Source organism: Pinus tabuliformis, chromosome 7 (assembly GCF_031772625.1).
Source record: "Pinus tabuliformis cultivar Carrire ecotype Pingquan chromosome 7, CPIR1, whole genome shotgun sequence".
NCBI classification, from domain to species: Eukaryota; Viridiplantae; Streptophyta; class Pinopsida; order Pinales; family Pinaceae; genus Pinus; species Pinus tabuliformis.
In genome coordinates, this window is record NC_142293.1 from 1576856717 (window position 1) to 1576875711 (window position 18995).

Consider the following 18995-nt stretch of genomic DNA (forward strand, 5'->3'; position numbering starts at 1 on the left):
GGAGGAACCAAAGGAGGACTCGGAGGACATTTCGACGATGAAATAAGGTTGAGAAATGTGGCATAATGAGAAAGAAAGGGACTTGAATGTGTATTTTTGTTATAATATTTAACGAAGACATGTTTTGAAAAATAAAGGCCCGAGAACCCATTTTTCCTTTGTAGCCATGACAACATTAACAAATCAAATGGTGACATATGGTAAAATTTTACTATCTTATGATGAAGTTGACATTATCTTAGTATAGGGGTGACACATGGCATGTGTTGCTGTGATCTTAAGGTGTTCAAGTGGGCCAAAATGAGTGACATGTGTCACCACTAAGATGGCTCCATGTGGCGATAGTGATGTGAGCATGAACTCACCATATAATGGATTCATCGAAAGACTTAAAATGTGCATAGGCTATGGAATCTGGGATGATTCAAAACAAGGACAAAGCATATTACAAGTGGCAGTTATAGCTCACCCTGAGTTGTACCTGATTAGTTCAAGTTCCCCAAAAGGTTTCGAAAGAGAAAAACGTAGGTCTCTCTGGGTTTATTAATTTCCAGGAAATGGTGGCAGCTAAAAGTAGAACTAAGAACTAATAAGAAAGAGCCCAGTACATGTCACCATAGAGCCAACATCCTAAAAGGAAAAATAAAATGTGCAAAGGAGAAAGCTCCATGTTAATCATGCTCTTGGACATGGTGAGAGACAAAGAGGTAGCAACAGACCAATGAGAATGATGGACGAGGAAAATGGAAGTCCATAACGCACATAATTCTAGAAGGAAGGTTGGAAGCTAGGATAAAGTTATAAAGAATTGGTTTTGTGCGTGCTATTTGACCATGGGCTTGGAAGTAAAATGCATGTTATTTAAAGCCCTTGGGGCTATAGTGCAAACGGGCTCCCAAAAGTTAGTTGTCTAATACAATTGCATGTTAATTGACCAAGTTCCTTTGGTTTAATTATAATGAAAATTCATTGTGGGAATGTGTTTAAAAGGCTCGAATGGGTGAACAACTATTTGTGCCATATTTGGGAGATACGCCAAAATTGGCTATTAGCCTTAATTAGGGGAGTGACGAATTTGAAGAATGAATGGGTTGGCAACTATTATGCATACATGATTTGAATCCACAAGTTGGTTCTAATAGAGTTAATGGTAATGGAAGGTATCTTTTGTTCAAGGTAGCAAGGGCCATGATTCACATAAGTAAATTAATGTATCGTATCTCAAACAAAAAACAAGCCACCCCCGATCTTCGTTGCACACCATGAATAATTGAATGGGAAAGAGTGCTTGGCATAGAAATGTTTACCAAAATATTAGAATGCCATGACAAAGTACATCTTGGGCATTAGAGAGCCATGTTGTATGCTGAGGAAAATTTTAATGGAGGGGATCTTTGAGTGTGTAGGTTGATTTAAGATATAATTCTCATAATTGAAAAACACTGAAAAGCCCATTCTCATATTTAATTTAGCTGCTACATCGGTTGGATAATTTGATGGAACAACAAACTAGTATGCTATGTTAAATTACACTCTTGGGTGTGTCTAACAGGACAATATAACATTGTTCATTATGTTGCATTGGAATAAACCATGGATGACAGTTGTATATTGTGTGGTAATGCAACATTATTAAGAGCAATTTAGAAAGTTCTATGTGTATGAGGGTTACAAAGAGAGGCCGAGAGTGCCTAAGGAACAATCAAGGCTGAGAGATGCTAATCATGTTGTATGAGGGACAAGATAAGAGAAAAAAGTATTGCATATGTTGCTAATTTCTTGAAAGGATGTGAGTTAAGTGTGTATTAGGTGTAGAACGTAAATAATAGAAGGCATGATGTTGTGGTTTCTGCTAAAGTGAACAAAGGGTCAAATTCATGAGCGAAGAGCTAGAACGAGGAAAAGTGATTGAGAAGAACAAAAAGTAATGATTTCCTTATTGAGTGTGGGTTCAAGGGTACAAAACAAGGAGTTCAAGCTTCCATATAGTTGGTATCTGAAGAGAGGTTGGGGGTTGGTGCCTCCTACAAGTGGGTTCTTGCATAAATCCATCTGCAAGTTGCTATTTACAACAAATCTAAGAATTCGGTGCTTTAGTTGGTGCTTCTAGTAAGCTAATAAGTTGTATACAAAAGAAGGGAGTTGGTGCTTGTTGTGAGTGGTGGCTCACAAAAAAATTGATGTAATAAAGTAGGAGCTCATATTTACATATAAAAGAAGATAGGTGGTTTTTCCCTTTTGGGTTTGCAGGTTAAATTCTCTATGTTCTTCTTGTTTCTTGTTTGTCCTTTTGTTGTGTATGTTTATGAGATTGTTTCATTTGTTTCACATGAAATTGATGGTTGTTTCTCACATGAATGATGTCCAAGTTTGAATGTGAAAGTAACAATTAATTTTGAAAGTTAAAATTAGCCTTGATATTGATATATCCCCTTCAGTATTAAAAAATATTTGCTACATCTTATTGGCATTAATGTAATGAGATTGGAAATGAACACACATGTCGACATCACACTCTAATTCATAGGATTTAGAATTATGAAAGTCGCTGTTGGAAGTCCAAAATGTGATACATGTATTGGTTGAAATATGAGCTAGATGGAAAAATCTCTTTTAAAATTTATTATATTTTTTCCAAGATGTGTAAAATATATGGGAATCATAGCTCCATTTCACCCTTAAGAGTTGTAATTATCAATTTTTTTATAATTTAATGCATTTTAAAATATTTAAAATTATTAAAATGCACACACACAAACATATTATTTAAAAGCTTATAAAAATATCCTTATAGATTACTTCTTCATATTTAAAAGTAATATTAAATTTACATTTTCTAATATTCAAACTAATAACAAATTCATTATGTTAGACATATTAAAATTAAAATTTAATAGTAATTAAATAATGTTCATTTTTATTAATTTCTACAAATAATCATAACAAATAAGACCTTGGTGCAAAGAAGAGATATCATGGGAACCTACAAGAAGGGCTTTTAGCTGTCCAAGATGTAGGATTGAATTGATAGATCTTTGGAGCCCTTCATCCATAAAGATAAATATGTAGTGAAAAATGGAGTATCCTTTCTTGAAGGTGAGGAAGTGCCATTATTAGGATGGGAATAACTTTTTGGAGATGATGGAAAGCACCTAACGAATCCATCTTTTGGAGAACCTAAATGTAGGGACCATGCGGAAAATAAATTACCACCTTAATTTATCTAAGGCATTTGATATGTAAATTTTGATGAGCATAACTAGAAATTTGATGGAATTGAGTGAGTGAATGTGTTCATGGTAGGAAAATGTTGTCCATGATTTTTCTTTCTTCCACATAAATTGTTTTATCTAGGGAGATAAGTGAGGGGAGAATAGATTTTATTCAATCGACGATGACTTTAGACATTCTTTTATAAATAAAACTGTATAGGACAATGGGCCAAAAATTCAAGGGAGAATTAGCTGGATACGTTTTAGGGATGAGATATATAAAAGTAGCATAAAGGTTTGTTAGGATGGAGGATGGGTTTCTAGAATCCTCTACTGCTCTCGAAATGCCATACCTAAGAATTTTCCAACAAGCCTAGTAGATATTGATATTGATGTTGTTAGCGATCAAGGACATGCATTTAGGCTTCCCAAACTTTTCTATTTCCACTTTCTACATGGTGACTTCCTCCACAAGAAGATCATTATATTCCCTTCTTAAGAGTTTCAGAATGTTCTTAGTTATTTTCTGGATAGCAAACCTTTTGTCTAGAATTATTTTTGTGAGTATGGCTTGGAAATGATTCAACAATTCCTGGGCTATTGCATCATGCATTTCCAATTTTTTTTTATTGAATTATTTTATGTTGAACGTCATGTTACTTTTCCTATGTTTGATAAAATATATTCAAGAATTTTATTATTTTCCCCCTCTTTTATGAACTACAATTGGGATTTTTGTTTCTAGAGGATTTTTTCTTGCTTTAGTATTTCCTCCAACTAGAGGTGAGTAAATGCTTATTGGTGTTCCAATTTATCAAGAGTAATATCTGAAATTATTTCTTATGGATAGTAGTAATCTCTTGTTCTAACTTTAGTTTTTGTTTTAGGATGTTACCAAAATATTTAGCAATCCTATCCTTGATTTTCATTTTAAGATATTTAAATGTTGTCGAAAGAGATAATAAGGGCCATAGGAAAATGATATAATTCTTTCCACCATTTTTCCACATTGGAGAGAAAGTATGGATGCCTTAGCTTAAAAGCCTGGAATTTGAAGGGCCTATTTGTGGGACCACTAATCCAGTCCATTAAGAGTTCAATATGGGAGTGATCCAAATCATAGCAAGGGAGGATAAAAGCTTCATAATTTATATCTGAAATAAAGATAGAATCTACAATAATGAATCTATCTATCCTGGAAACTTATTGAGAGGAGCTTTCTCACTTATTGTTCTAGGTGTAGAAGCCATTTTGAGTACTTAAACCTATAAACTTTGAGTCATCAATGAACTCTATGAACAGGGTGATTTCTTCACTTGGCCTATGAATCACAATATTCTTTTCATTTAGGTTCTTAATCATGTTAAAATCCTCAAGTATAATCTAGTGGTTTTCTTGTATAAGCTTGGAGACATTTGAGAGGTTTTGAAGGAATATATTTTTATTAGTAGGAATAATAGGTCCATATATATTTGTTATGAAACTCAATCTAGTGGAACCAATAGGGTGAATTTTAGTAGTTAGGATCATCGGAAGAGAAAAGGAGTATTGAAGAGTGATTGAGGAAGGGTTCCATGCGATGGAAATGTATCCTGATGCTCCTTATGCATCTTGGGATAGATAACCATAGTTTCTCCAAACAAATTTTATAATCTTATTAAGAGACTTAGAAGAATTTTTTTCTCTTGAATCATCTTAATATTAGGGTGTTCATGGTAGATTTGAATTTTTAGTATCCTTCTTTTTTTGATTTCCCATTAAAACCCATAATATTATAAGACATAAATTTCATTGATGGTATTGAGAGGAAGGTTAAGAGATGGTTTCCATGGGTGTCACCTTACTAATGTTTCCCAAGTAATCCCCTAGGTCCCGTAGTATTTGGGTATCTCTTTTTCACCCTTTTTTCTTTGGTTCACATATGAATTGATCTATTGGATAATTTATTTTGATTTCGACAGAGGACAAATATGAGTTGTGTATAGGGGTATTTCCTAATTCTTGAGATTGACAAATAATTAGATATTGATTTCAAATGTATGCTCTAGTTATGGTTTAAAATTGCTCCTTAGGAATACTTATTTGCTATTTGCTTCTCTAATCCTCTATAAGAGATTAAAAATCAATGTTCTACAATTCCATTTCCTCAAGATCTTATACATCATAGGATTCTTTAATGTTATATTAAATTTCTATACCTTGTTGGTAATCTTTTCCTTTCATCTATTCTTGTGTTTTTTGTTGAGTGGGGTTGTTGTTGACGAGTCTACCCAATCTCTAATGTTTTTGGATTTTCTCCTTTGTTAACTATCTCATTTTCTTCCAACTAGTGGAGGACTATGTATTGGTTATGGATCCTTGCATTTTCAAAAGTTGATTTATCTATTCCCTTTTTGGCTATCTTCCTTTTAAAAATGATTTTGTTAAACCTTATTAATCCAAGGATGAATTTACTTGCAAATTTTGTTTGACGTGGTTTTTCTAGAAATTCTTAGAAAAGATGGTACTATTCGTTGCATTTTCATCATCTGAATGGGATTTTATCTTACTATATTAGTTGTTTCCATATTTTATCTTCACTACTGAACTAAATGTTAGATAAAAGTGGTTTGGAAATGTCTATGTAAGCAAAAAGTTCGATGTAGGAACAGTATCAACCTTGCCTTTTGGTACTCAAGATCATAAAAAAATGGCCTACGCTATTTCTAATGATTTCAAAGATATTCGGATCACAAATTCCTAAGGGAGAAAATAAACATCTATCTCAACTAGGGATGAGTATAAGTCTTCTTTGTCGAGGTGGAATATTTGAATCCATGGCTTCATAAATAATCTAGTTGAATTCATGAAATGTGGTCCTCCCTCAAATATGTAGTCTCTATTGTCTATACTATTAAATATGGTTGTGAAGGAACCCTTGGAATCAAGTTGAGGTTGATATGCCCCTTAAGTTTCTAATTCTTCTAGAATCAATTAATCGATGTTTTCTTTTTAGGGTTGAAGACCTACAATTTTTTAGATTACGTCATGCTCTTACATATATTCAACTTTTTCCCATATTGTTTTGAGGGGATATCTAGGATTGGTGCTTTGTATCTATCAAGGAGGGAGGAAGCATATGTTTTATATTTTTCATTGGCGGAGTAATAGAAATAGCTAGTTTAGCTTAATTTCTAGTTGTGTTGGAGTGTTCATCTCCGAATTATATTTGTGAGTTCTGAAATTTTTGCATTTGCATGAGGAAGCATGGTTATATTTCAAAGCGATGGTATTTCTAATGGAGAGGCCTCCTCACCAGCCCACGAGTGAACCATTCGAGTGAAAGACATAGGAAAATAAGGATAAAACCATAGAATTAAAGAGGTTATAGAATTGCACACTTCCAAATTTTAGGTTTTACATAGTATCATACTTAATGATTTAATTTGACAAGAATTTTTATTTTATCTATGTTACGTATGGGAGGAATTTCACATTTCATTAGTATCATGTTTTTTTTTAATTGAAGTACTTCATATTCACATTAAAACATGTTTACATTGATCACATGAACATCAAGTTGAGAAAATCCAAAAGGATGAGCTTGTCCAACAACCACAAGATCCCAACATCAGCAAAAGACCATTACAACAATAACATATTACCATTTCAACAACAACTAAATATTTGAATCAAGAGTTTATGCCTATCATAAAATGAGATAATTTCAGAGAATGACTTTGCGAAAATTGAGAACAAATGCACTTCAATAATAAGTGCCTTAAAAACCAGAAGAAACAAGATCTCCAAAGCCAGAGCATCCTTTGATAGAGGGAAACATTAGTAAGTTAACCCATAGTGTTCCAAAGTGTTTAGTATAAAAAACCATGGATTCCATGCAACATGAAAAGAGTAACCATTTACTCTGATCTGAACATACCCATCTATCCCAAAACAAGTCAAATTGAAAGCATATGATGAAAGGCTTCAATAGGAGAAATCTAAATTATAGATACCCATGGAATGAGAGGAAACAATGTATATTCTGATGTATCACCAAATCCCAAGTGTTATGAAAATATAAATGCAAAACACCAACAAAAGACTAAGTAAACATAATATCAACAACAATAATGGGAAACCTCCACCTCTAGAGCATGTGAAACAAAACCAAATCAGAGCCATTCTAGATACTCTTACCACCGTCGACCAAACTATAAATATTTATACAATCCCATACAAGTGAAAATTAAAACATGATTTCCATACTTGAGTTGTACAGAACATGTTGAGAAAAGTTTACTATCATACTATCTATATTCATGAATCCTTTAAACCAAAGATAACAACAAAAACTACGATTTTCACCCACTCTAATCCTGATCATAAGAAGTAATAGTGGGAGTTTGTCCATGATCAACTAGAGGATCAGTAACGCCCCCAAAGGAAGAGTCACTAACCAAAAAACATTCATCACAGGCTAATCTGGTGTCCACACTACCAAAACAGTACCAAAAGGTATGAAGCATTCTTTTGATATCTTCAACGGAAGGAAAGAGATTATAGGTCTCATATTTTTTATCTTGAAGTACCACATGAAGTAAAGTAGCCATCTACAAGTGTGAAGAGAATGATTTGAGAAAATGAAGCTTTTTTTCGAGATGTGCTAGCATTTGGAACGCATTTCTAATCCTAACCCGTTGCCTCAAAATATGAGTGATAAGGGTGACCCTCAACTTCTTTACTTTCCTATAGTAAAATGTGTTTCCAAATTTCCATAGGAACTGCGTCGAAGAAGGTGGCCATTGAGCCATAGGCTAAAGAACAAAATCTCTTTGTGTTGACATTGCCTAAACCGCCCCTCCTGCAACTAATCCTTTGTCGAGGAGGAATGAGAGGTAAATTCAACAAACATTGGGAATAAGGAAATCAACAACCCCTTCCTCCAAAAGCAGAGAAGGGGAAATCTCACACAATTCAGGGACATGATAGAACCCCTCCAACAAGAGGTAAACATAGTAAATCATGGAGGAACTATAACAAGACTATGATGGCACTCAAAATCCTTTTTAATTTCTACATAGAGAGAAAGAAAATCAAACCAAACTAGGGAAAATAACCATAACTCCAACCCAGAAATTACTATCAGAACCACCATTCAAAGGAAAGTGTCACCAGGTGAAGGATAAAGATAGAACAAATTGTCCAGGTAAAGGGAATAAAGGGCTAATTGACCTAAACAAACTAAGACAATGAGCTAATAATCCAACATATTAACCTCTATTCCAACCACCACTATAAAGCTAGCACTATGACTAAAATTTCAAAGAAACCATGAAAGTGTAGATCAGTGGAGAGACTAGAGAAAATGACAAACAACCTCCAATGCACCGGATAATGAAAGAAATAAGATTAGCTTACACGAACCATATCACTAATTGATACCATGACTAGAGATGGACTTGACAACATCCAACAGGTACACTTGAACAATATTGTGCCCACCTTTCCAAGAAACAACAAAATGCCACTTTGAGCATACAAGAGGGAACAATAGTCTCACCAAATTGTAAAATTTGAGGAGTACGAGGAGCTAACCTTGCCTCCAATCATACAAACCCGTACCATTGCCAACCTTTCCACGTAAATGCCTATTTAATGTTGTAGACCCAACTTGTACCATACCCTCCCTCCACAACAATCAATTGCCACAACATTTAACTAGGGATGACACCTATAACAAATGGCACACCTCCTAATTATTCGCCATGTCTAGAATGTCAACCCCATCAGGATTGCTTAGCGGAAAGATTTGATACCAATATTATTTTATATATTTGTAAAGCCTGTATAATATATATGTACATAGTGTTAAATATTATGCACAAACTCTATATTAAGTAAATACATAATATTGATGTTTAGGTTACATATTTACTAATATTTAATTTTATTTTTTCAAATATTGATAGTGAAATCTATATTAAATATGGCATAAATTTCACATATCTTTCATAAGGGGTTATCATATCAATATTATTTTAAATATCATGTAAAGACTTTATATTGAGTATATATATGATATTAATGTTTAAATTACATAGTGAAATATTTTTCTGTTATTAAAATTTATTTTTTAAGACCACTTATGAGTTCTATTTTAAATAAGAGAGGAGTTTCGTGCTTCCTTCATAATAAGTTTTAATATCAATATTATTTCAATTATTACATATAAATTCCATATTGAGTACATATATTATATTAATTTTTAGGTTACATGTTGAATTGCTTTGCAATTATTATTATATGGATTTTTAGATATTATTTGTGAATTCTATATATGGGAGAAACTTCATTATCCTTGTATAACAAGTTTTAATATCAATATTATTTTAAATATTATATATAAACTTAATGAAGGAATTATACATCTCTCTCATACTAAAAATTAAAAATAAATGGTATTATAAATGTAATTACAATTGCTTTATTATCAATTACCTTATATCACTATATATAATATCTATTTAGAATTATATCATTATATATAATGTTTATTTAAAATTATATTATTTAAGGTAGATAATGAAACATTTTATTAATAATGGATTTTGGAATTTTATTTTATTAATGTTTAAATTACCTATTAAGTTTTTTATTAAGTTTTTATTTATTTATTATTAATAGTTTAAAATAAATAAATAAATATATATATATATATATATATATATATATATATATATATATATATATATATATAATTCTATAATTATGTAATATTATTGAAAAACATTTTACTTATATTATCTTGTAAATATACTATCTTGTAGAGTGGTTCTCACACAATACCACCAATTTTGATTGAAAAATGACCGGAACTAACGAGTTTAACCCGCTAAGTAACAAAAAGAAAAAAAGAAAAAAGAGATTATGATGTCCATATTCCAGCTTTATCTCCCAACTTTCCTTAATATAGTAGATAATTTATTAGCATGACTTGTAAAACATTTATATAAAAGAATATAAATAGCTGTTAAAGAAAAAAGAAAAAATAAAAAATAATTGCTATACTTTTAAATATTATTATTAATATAATATTTTTGTTTCCATAAATTATTATATTATATTAAAAAAATTTATTTTAAAAACAACTTACCTTATTTTAATCCTTGTTTTAATCCTTGAAACTTTAATCCTTGTTTTCATTTCATTTCAAACTTGAACAGAATTTAAGTGCCCACTAACATATAAGTGTACAGTGTACAAAATTTGGTAGAAAAGGTAGTAAAATAGTCAGATGAAGATGATCTAGTAACAGCGTAGAAATGAACGTAGAACTGATAACAACAGTTTCAAGTAATGATGCAACATCCAAGTTGATAACATTTATATGAACTGTTAAACTTTTCTGTAAAACAATGGAATCAGTCCCTATCAACCCAAAAATAGTTCCATTAGTAAACCTCACTGACCTGCATGCATGAGATATGCATCAGTGCGAAAACAAACAAGAGCAAGACCGAGATCTGGCTGATCATGGTCTACAAAACATCAGCAAGCTATCTAATATCATGAAATCAGAAGGAACGTTGATCTTCAAAGAGGTGGCTCCTAGGTCAATAAAAAAAACCATGTGTTTGGTCCATCAGATCATCAAAGAAATTATCTGTACAACTCGTCCCTTGAAGGACATCATATGTAAGGGTTGGACTTGACAGTGGAAGGAGAGACTGAGTTCCTGCTGGTTCCACCTCCTCCAAGCTAAAACCGCTAGGTCCGTGAATGGAATCATCAAAGAGGTCCTTCCCAACATCAGGATAGAAATCATTTGTAGTTTTCATCAGATCGTCAAACAGATTATCTGTACAACTTAGGGGTTGGGGATGACGGTGCACGGACGGGCAAATATCGTTAGGTCCGTGCAGGGAGTCAGCTAACGTTGATGGCAGTTCCGAACAGACTTCATTTGGAGCAGGTGCGGTGGGTAGATCTGCAGTAACAAGTGAAATATGCTGTGGGGGCTCCGAAACATTTTTTGTGTGATCCATTACTGCTTTCTTGGTAGCCGACTTTTCCTTGCTCTTATTTTTCTGGCGCTTGTCACTGTCACCTTGGCCTGTGAGCTTTCGTACTAGCTGCTTGAAATTTTTCCTTTCTACTTCAATAACCCTAGATGGGCGAAAGTGAATAGTCACCGGCTCTCGGTAAACATCATTGATCTGTGGCACTGCAACACGTTTCCTAATTTTCTGCGATTCTTGGTTTATCATCAGCTTGTCTCCGGCCATAATTTTAACTCCAATCCTCTCACTAAAATAATGCTCAGAGTTCATTTGTGCCCAGTCATGCATTAGCTAGCAACTATATATATATATTGTTCAAGGCAGCGCGGGATTTATTTCAAATTCCAAATCTCTTGAATTTATTATGTGAGTTGTCTATAATGCGATTTTTTGGAGATTCCCTTGCCGGAATTCGGTGAAGATTTTGATGTGAAATCTTGATTTGTGTTATTTAAACTAGTTTTTAATTGTATATATGGATTCAGCACCATGAAAAACCCTAAGACACTTCTATTGTGCAGTGTTTACCTATCAATCTTATGATTTCAATGAAATCCCGCCAGATTTTAGAGAAATTAGACCGGGAAAAAAACTTCCAAAAAATCGCATTAAAGACAAAAGACTAATTAGTTATATGTGTGCAGGTCGTTACCATCGATCTGTGTGCAGGTTGTTAGTTATCTTCCCCACCAATGATTTAATTTAATTACTTCCTTTTTTGGTATGTATGAATGCCTCCAGTGTGAATGTCTGGCATAGCTTCATGTTTTAATTCGAAGTTTCGATGTAATCATTCTTTTGAAATGGTTCTTCATCATGCACACCCTGTGCGAGATTATTCTCGGCATTAATGCGGATAGATCAGCTATGAAGACAGATACACATTGCACTCTTTTTCACGGAAACTCCTATTTACAGCACTATAGCCTCATTAATGCGCGGCTATATGCGAGATAAGAGTGTATAACGAGCGCGGGGTAACACGCCGTTTTTTTTATTATTATTTAATCATCTCTGGCTATCTCCGGCGCATGTAACAATTGAAATATGCCGTGGGGACTCCGAAACATTTTTTGTTTGATCCATTACTGCTTTCTTCGTAGCCGATTTTTCTGGCGCTTGTCACTGTCACCTTGGCCTGTGAGCTTTTGGACTAGCTGCTTGAAATTGTTCCTTTCTACTTCAATAGCCCTAGATGGGCGAAAGTGAATAGTCACCGGCTCTCGGTAAACATCATTGATCTGTGCCACTGCAACACGTTTCTAATTTTCTGCGATTCTTGGTTTATACTCAGCTTGTCTCCGGCCATAATTTTAACTCCAATCCTTTCACTAAAATAATGCTCACAGTTGATTTGTGCATTAGCTAGCAAATATATATATCTATATATATATATATTCTTCATGGTCGCGCGGGATTTATTACAAAGCCTAAATCTCCTGAATTTATTGTCAACGCTAATTAGTTCGGTGTGTGCAGGCGGTTACCATCGATCTGTGTGCAGGTTGTTAGCTATCTTCCCCACCAATGATTATATTTAATTATTACTTCTTTTTTTTTGTATGTATGAATGCCTCCAATGTGAATGTCCTGCATAGCTTCACGTTTTAATTCGAGGTTTCGGTGTAATCATTTTTTTGAAATGGTTCTTCATCATGCACACCGCGTGCGAGATTATTCTCGGCATTAATGCGGATAGATCGGCTATGAAGACAGATCCACATTGCTCTATCTTTCACGGGATTTAAATGAGGAAAGTGGGTATTTGAACCCGTGAGTGTGGATGCATCTGGTAGTGGATACCAAAAAATATTTCTTAAAATTTATTATATTTTTTCCCAAATCGTACCAGAATTTAGGGAATATAATTCCATTTCATCCTTAAAAGTTTTAGTTATAATTAGTTTTTAATTTTAATATAAATATAATTATAAATATTCTCAGATCTCCAAAAAAACAATATATAAATATAAATATATATATATATAACAAACTTAGTATTAATAACATAAATAACAATCACAACAAAAATGGGATCTATCTCTTTAAGACACACCTTCCTACTCTCTAAAATCCTTTATTTCATGCTTATTGTAATATAGCTTTATTGTTTAATAACATAACAAAAATACAGGTTGATTTAAAATTTCATTAGAATTAAAATATTATTGGTCTTTAAAGGTATTTTTTAATATAAATTAAGAAATTAATAACTAAAAATATTTGTTTTTTCACACTTAATTTTTTAACAACCTTTTAAGAATTATTTATCTCATAATTATTAAAAAATAATGATTATAATAAAAATGCATTTATTGGTAATTATATAAATCGGGAATATATGCCAATTTTTTTTAAGTAAATATTTATTCCATAATGTTTACAGTGTGTATATTTATATGTTATATCATTCATTAAAAATATATATAACTATTTTTTTATAACAATATTTTTTTGCTTAATTAAAATAATTGTAATTATTTGTATAATTATGTTTGTTTTGGAACAAAATTTCAAAATTTTAATGTAATTACCAATAATTATTAGTTAAATGTTTCCATAGAATATTCTAAACTTTTTATAGTATACACAAATTTAGGGGTGAGATTCATATCCAAAATATTTATGCCATTTTCATTTTCCTATTTAAAATGCGTAAGAAAAATGAGATATGAACAAGTATATGTGATGTGAGTTATGGTCTTTTGGCATGTGGTATCAATAAGCCATGGTGTTGGCCCATGGTATTGTAATAGATCACAAATTATGAATCTTAATGATAAACTCTAGGTAAATCTCCATTTCAAGAATATTGTAATTGTATGACGTGACATTTATTATGAAATAAGTGTTTTAATGTTTATTATGAATTGATGCTGACATTTCACGACACTAGTTAATATATTGGCAAAATGATAAATAAAAGTGAAGCTATATAAATTAAATAGATGGTAAATCAAAATATTTATTTTATGATATATCTCACATTACCAAGATTTTTTCTAGAGTAGTGTGTATATGTATATGTATATATATATATATATATATATATATATATAACACAAGACTCTTAACCTAGAAATAAGTTTACAATAAACTAATATTGTGGCCACATGCATTGTAGGAAATGGAACAGATAGTGCGGAAGATTAGGGAGAGTACCAAAACAACACAAGATGGACAAAAAAATTATGGAGACAAAAGGAGAGTTCATAAATAATTTAACATTGAGGATCATCTGTATTTACATTTAAAACGGAAAAGTACTCTAATCACATGAACTTGTGCAAGTTTGGCACCATGATTCTATGGGCCTTTTGAAATCCTAGATAGAGTTGGCCCAGTGACATATCCGTTGGCTCTAACCAATCATATCAGAGTTCATAATCTTTTTCATGTGTCCTTGTTAAAACATTATATCCATAACAAGTCTCATGTAATTGGTTGGAATCTGATATAGATGGAATCCAAAAGGTATTTCTTTCCAAAGGTACATCACATCTTGGATCAAAAAGAGACAATGCTACAGAATCGAGTAGTCGGTGAGTACTGATAGGTGCATGTAGCGACATGCGCGCAGGGTCAAACCATAGTCCACTGAAAACCATCAGACATCTCTAGGGTGCAGAAACCTGGTTCTAGCACCCTCCCATACTACTTCGAGTGAGACCTCAGTCTATGCTCCGCGGACTGTTGTCGAAAGGGCTAGTAGTACCGATATTTGTTTGGCTAAATCACCTCCGAACCTGGGTTAGGCCCCTACGAGCCAATAAATGGTTCCATTGCCAGGACCATGATCTGCATAAGGGATGTCTGATGTCGTGTCACTGGAATCCAACAAAGAAAGAAATTGAAGGGTGGTTGGACAAGAAGATTCATGAGTACGCGGTGCAGGAAAATCAGAATCTATGAGTATCTAAGGAATAGTGGTTGGAGTCCTACCTATATACAAAAATCCATGAAATTTTCTTTACATCCTTTCCTTCTGAGCTATATGAGTGGATCATAAAGCTAGAAAACAGTTAGGGAAGGTGCAGGCTCGATAAACCAATTGTGTGGACTCCAGAACTAGTGCGCAAATTTTAAGATAAGATCGCACAGGCTGTGGATCATTGGCTCAATCAAATTATAGGAGGATTTACCACTGAGTTCGCAGTAGATACGATCGTTCGCTATATTGAGGCAGAATGACACATCCTTAAAGGACCATCAGGTAATTATATTAAATCTTTGAACACTTGGATTAAGACGCTATTGTGTGAGAAGCAGGTTATGCAAATAAATGAATGTTTGGGACTACGCAAAGTTTGAAGATTGACAAAAACAGAGGTAGTGAGGAATTAGAAACTAGTCCCTTAATTTCACCCTCGCAGGAAAGCAAGGAAGAGCTCATGTTGGGTCCCTATAATACTAGTGATTACCCCATTACTATTATAGCTATACCCCTTATTTATATTGTTGTGCCCCTATTACCCCCATATTGTTATTTCTGTGCCCCATAGAATCCCTCTATTGTTATTTTTTATTGTTAGGTCGGCTAGATTATATTGTGACTCCTTAGACTCCTATATATAGAAAGGAGGTTTTATCATTTGAATCATCAAAGAATTGTTCATTTATGTAATGTAAAGGAGGTTGCCCCCTCGAAGAGGCTGAATTCTAAGGCATTGATCTATATTTTCTATCTTTTCTTGGGCTGGTTTCATAACATTTGGTATCAGAGCTTTGGATTTTAGGGTTTCGCTGCTCCAAACAGGTCATCGTGGCATTTTCGCTATAACGTTTTTCTGTGACGTTTCAGAAGTCGCAAAAAAACCCATTTGATAAGAAATCGCACTGAACCTTGGGTCCGAATTTCAGAGCTTTTTGCGTGATATTTACGGAGATAAGATCTGAGGAAGTTGGTCTTTTTGCAGACTCCTGAATTACATTCAAAACAGGTGACCCGGGGAAAATTGTCATAACTTTCTCGCTGGGAATCAGATTGAAATTTCGTAAGAAGGTACAGAAAGAGGACGGACTGTAGTTTCTGGTATATTGTTTTCAGAACCAAATATCGAAAATTGTACACGTGGCACTTCATACAACTTCGCTCTTCTGGAAAGGTCTATAGTCAGGTCAACTTGGGAGATTGTCCATAACTCTTTCTTGGAGAATCCAATTTGGATCAGACTGGTGGCATTGGAAAGAGGACACAGAGAGCTACTACAGGTCACAAATTTAGAACTAGATGATTGGAAAGTGCAGAGATACATCAGAGGCAATATCGATCTCCTACAAAGTGAAAAAAGGTGTGTAGATTTTTTTAAATTTTTTCTTAAGCTTGGTTTGAAAATTTATTTTGAAGGAATTCAAAGGGAATAGTAGAGTATTATTATCGGTAACTGATGCCCCGAGGAAAGAAAATGCAAACACCTAGTAAGGAACCTGAAATCTCTAGCATGACTCATGAAGAAGAGGAAGAAATGCTACATGATATATCAAAATTACAAGAACAAGTGCAACAAATGTCACGCTCACAAAAGTTAACAGATGCTAAGATAAATGGCGTAGAAGCTAAGACAAATGGCGTGGAAGCTAAGATGAATGGCATGGAAGCTAAGATGGACAATTTGAAGATAGATTTGAACACAAATTTGAAGACAGGCATGGCAGATTTGAAGACAGATTTGACAAATTTTCTACAAGAAATACTTACTAATGGTGAAAAGGTAGTAAAGGAAACTCATGATGAGAAAAAAAGAAATGTTAATCATGATTCCATAGACACTAATGTTGGATCGAAGAATCACCATAGTCCAAAAATCGATATGAGGAGGTTTGATGGCAAGGATCTTGCCACATGGATATTACAGATGGAGCAATTCTTCGATCTCAATAATGTGCAAAACGCACAAAAGGTATGTATGGCAACTGTATATTTGGAACCAAATCAGTTTGTATGGTATCAATGGCTTTGTTCTCGTAAACAATTTATCACTTGGGCAATTTTTACGGAAGAATTGATAGCACATTATGAGGATACGAAAAGAAACACTTTTTTAGCCAATTGATAAGTCTCAAACAAAAGGGTTCAATAATGGAGCACATTGAGGAGTTCCAAAAATTGAACATAAGGGTAAAAGATATTCTAGAGGAGCATAGGATTGATGTGTTCATAGGGTCTTCAAAGGATAATATCCAACATGATGTTCGCCTTTGGGAACCTGAATCATTGGAGAAGGCATTCAGGTTAGCAAGAAAAATGGAATTCAAAATTATGGCAACTAGGAAGCATACCACTCACAACTATAAATACGGAAGTGTTGTTGCCCCTAGTCTTCCACAACCTACAAGGTTGACACCACAATAATTGGAAGAAAAAAGAGAAAAAGGGCTTTGTTACAATTGTGATAGCAAATACACAAAAGGTCATAAGTGTGCTGAGAAGAAATTATTCTACATAGATTGTGAAGAGGAAGAAGAAAAGGAGCAAGAAAGGTCAAAAGAAGAGGATATATTCCAGGAACAAAGCCTAGATGAAGAACAAATAAATCCGACCATATCTTGTAATGCATTGGCGGGAATTACCACTCCTGAAACCATCAAGATAGAAGGACAAATCAAAAAGAAAAAGGTAATAGTGTTGATTGATTCAGGAAGCACCCACAATTTTATTCATTGTAGGGTAGCAAAAGAATTGAATTGCTTCCTATATCCAGCACCAGAGTGTCAAGTGATGATTGCAAATGGAGGAACAATAAATTGCTCTAGAAAGTGCCATAATATCAAGCTATCCATGAGAGAATATGTATTGACTAGCCCAATGCTTTCCATTCCAATGGGAGGTGCCGACGTTGTACTAGGAGTCCAATGGCTACAATCCTTGGGTACAATAGCTTTTAATTTTCAAGAACTTTTCATCAAATTTTCTACGGAAGGAAAGGAAGTTGAATTAAGGGGTATTGCAGGGAAGCCAGGAAAGATAATCAGCTCTAATGGCATGACTAAGCTTCTAAAAAAGGAGAAAAGAGGTGTAATTGCACAATTATGTTGGCTAGATGTTTCCAAATTGGAATCATCTATTTCTCCATATCTCCAAAAAGTCCTGGACAATCATTCCAAGGTATTTGAGACTCCCAAAGGTATCCCACCTATGCATGATCATGTTCATGCTATTCATATGATTCCAGGAAGTGATCCTCCAAACATCAGGCCATACAGATATCCCTATGTCCAAAAAAGTGAAATTGAACGTATGGTTGCAGAAATGCTAGAACCTGGTATAATTCAATCGAGTCAAAGTTCTTTCTCAGCTCCAGTAGTATTGGTACACAAGAAGGATGGATCATGGCACATGTGTCCGAATTATAGGGAGCTCAACAAGCTCACTATTAAAGATAAGTTCCCCATTCCTGTCATTGATGAATTATTGGATGAATTGCATGGATCAAATTACTTCACCAAGTTGGATCTTCTTTCAGGATATCATCAAATCAGAATGAAGATTGAAGACATTCTGAAAACGGCATTTAAAACTCATGAGGGTCATTATGAATTTTTGGTCATGCCTTTTCGCCTTACCAATGCACCTTCAACATTTCAAGGTTTGATGAATTCAATTTTCAAACCATTCCTTAGAAAAATTTTGTTAGTATTTTTTGATGATATACTAATCTACAGCAAGTCTTGGAAGGATCATGTTGAGGATGTTGACAGGTTCCTACGACTATTGGAGGAGAAACAATTATATGCAAAAAGA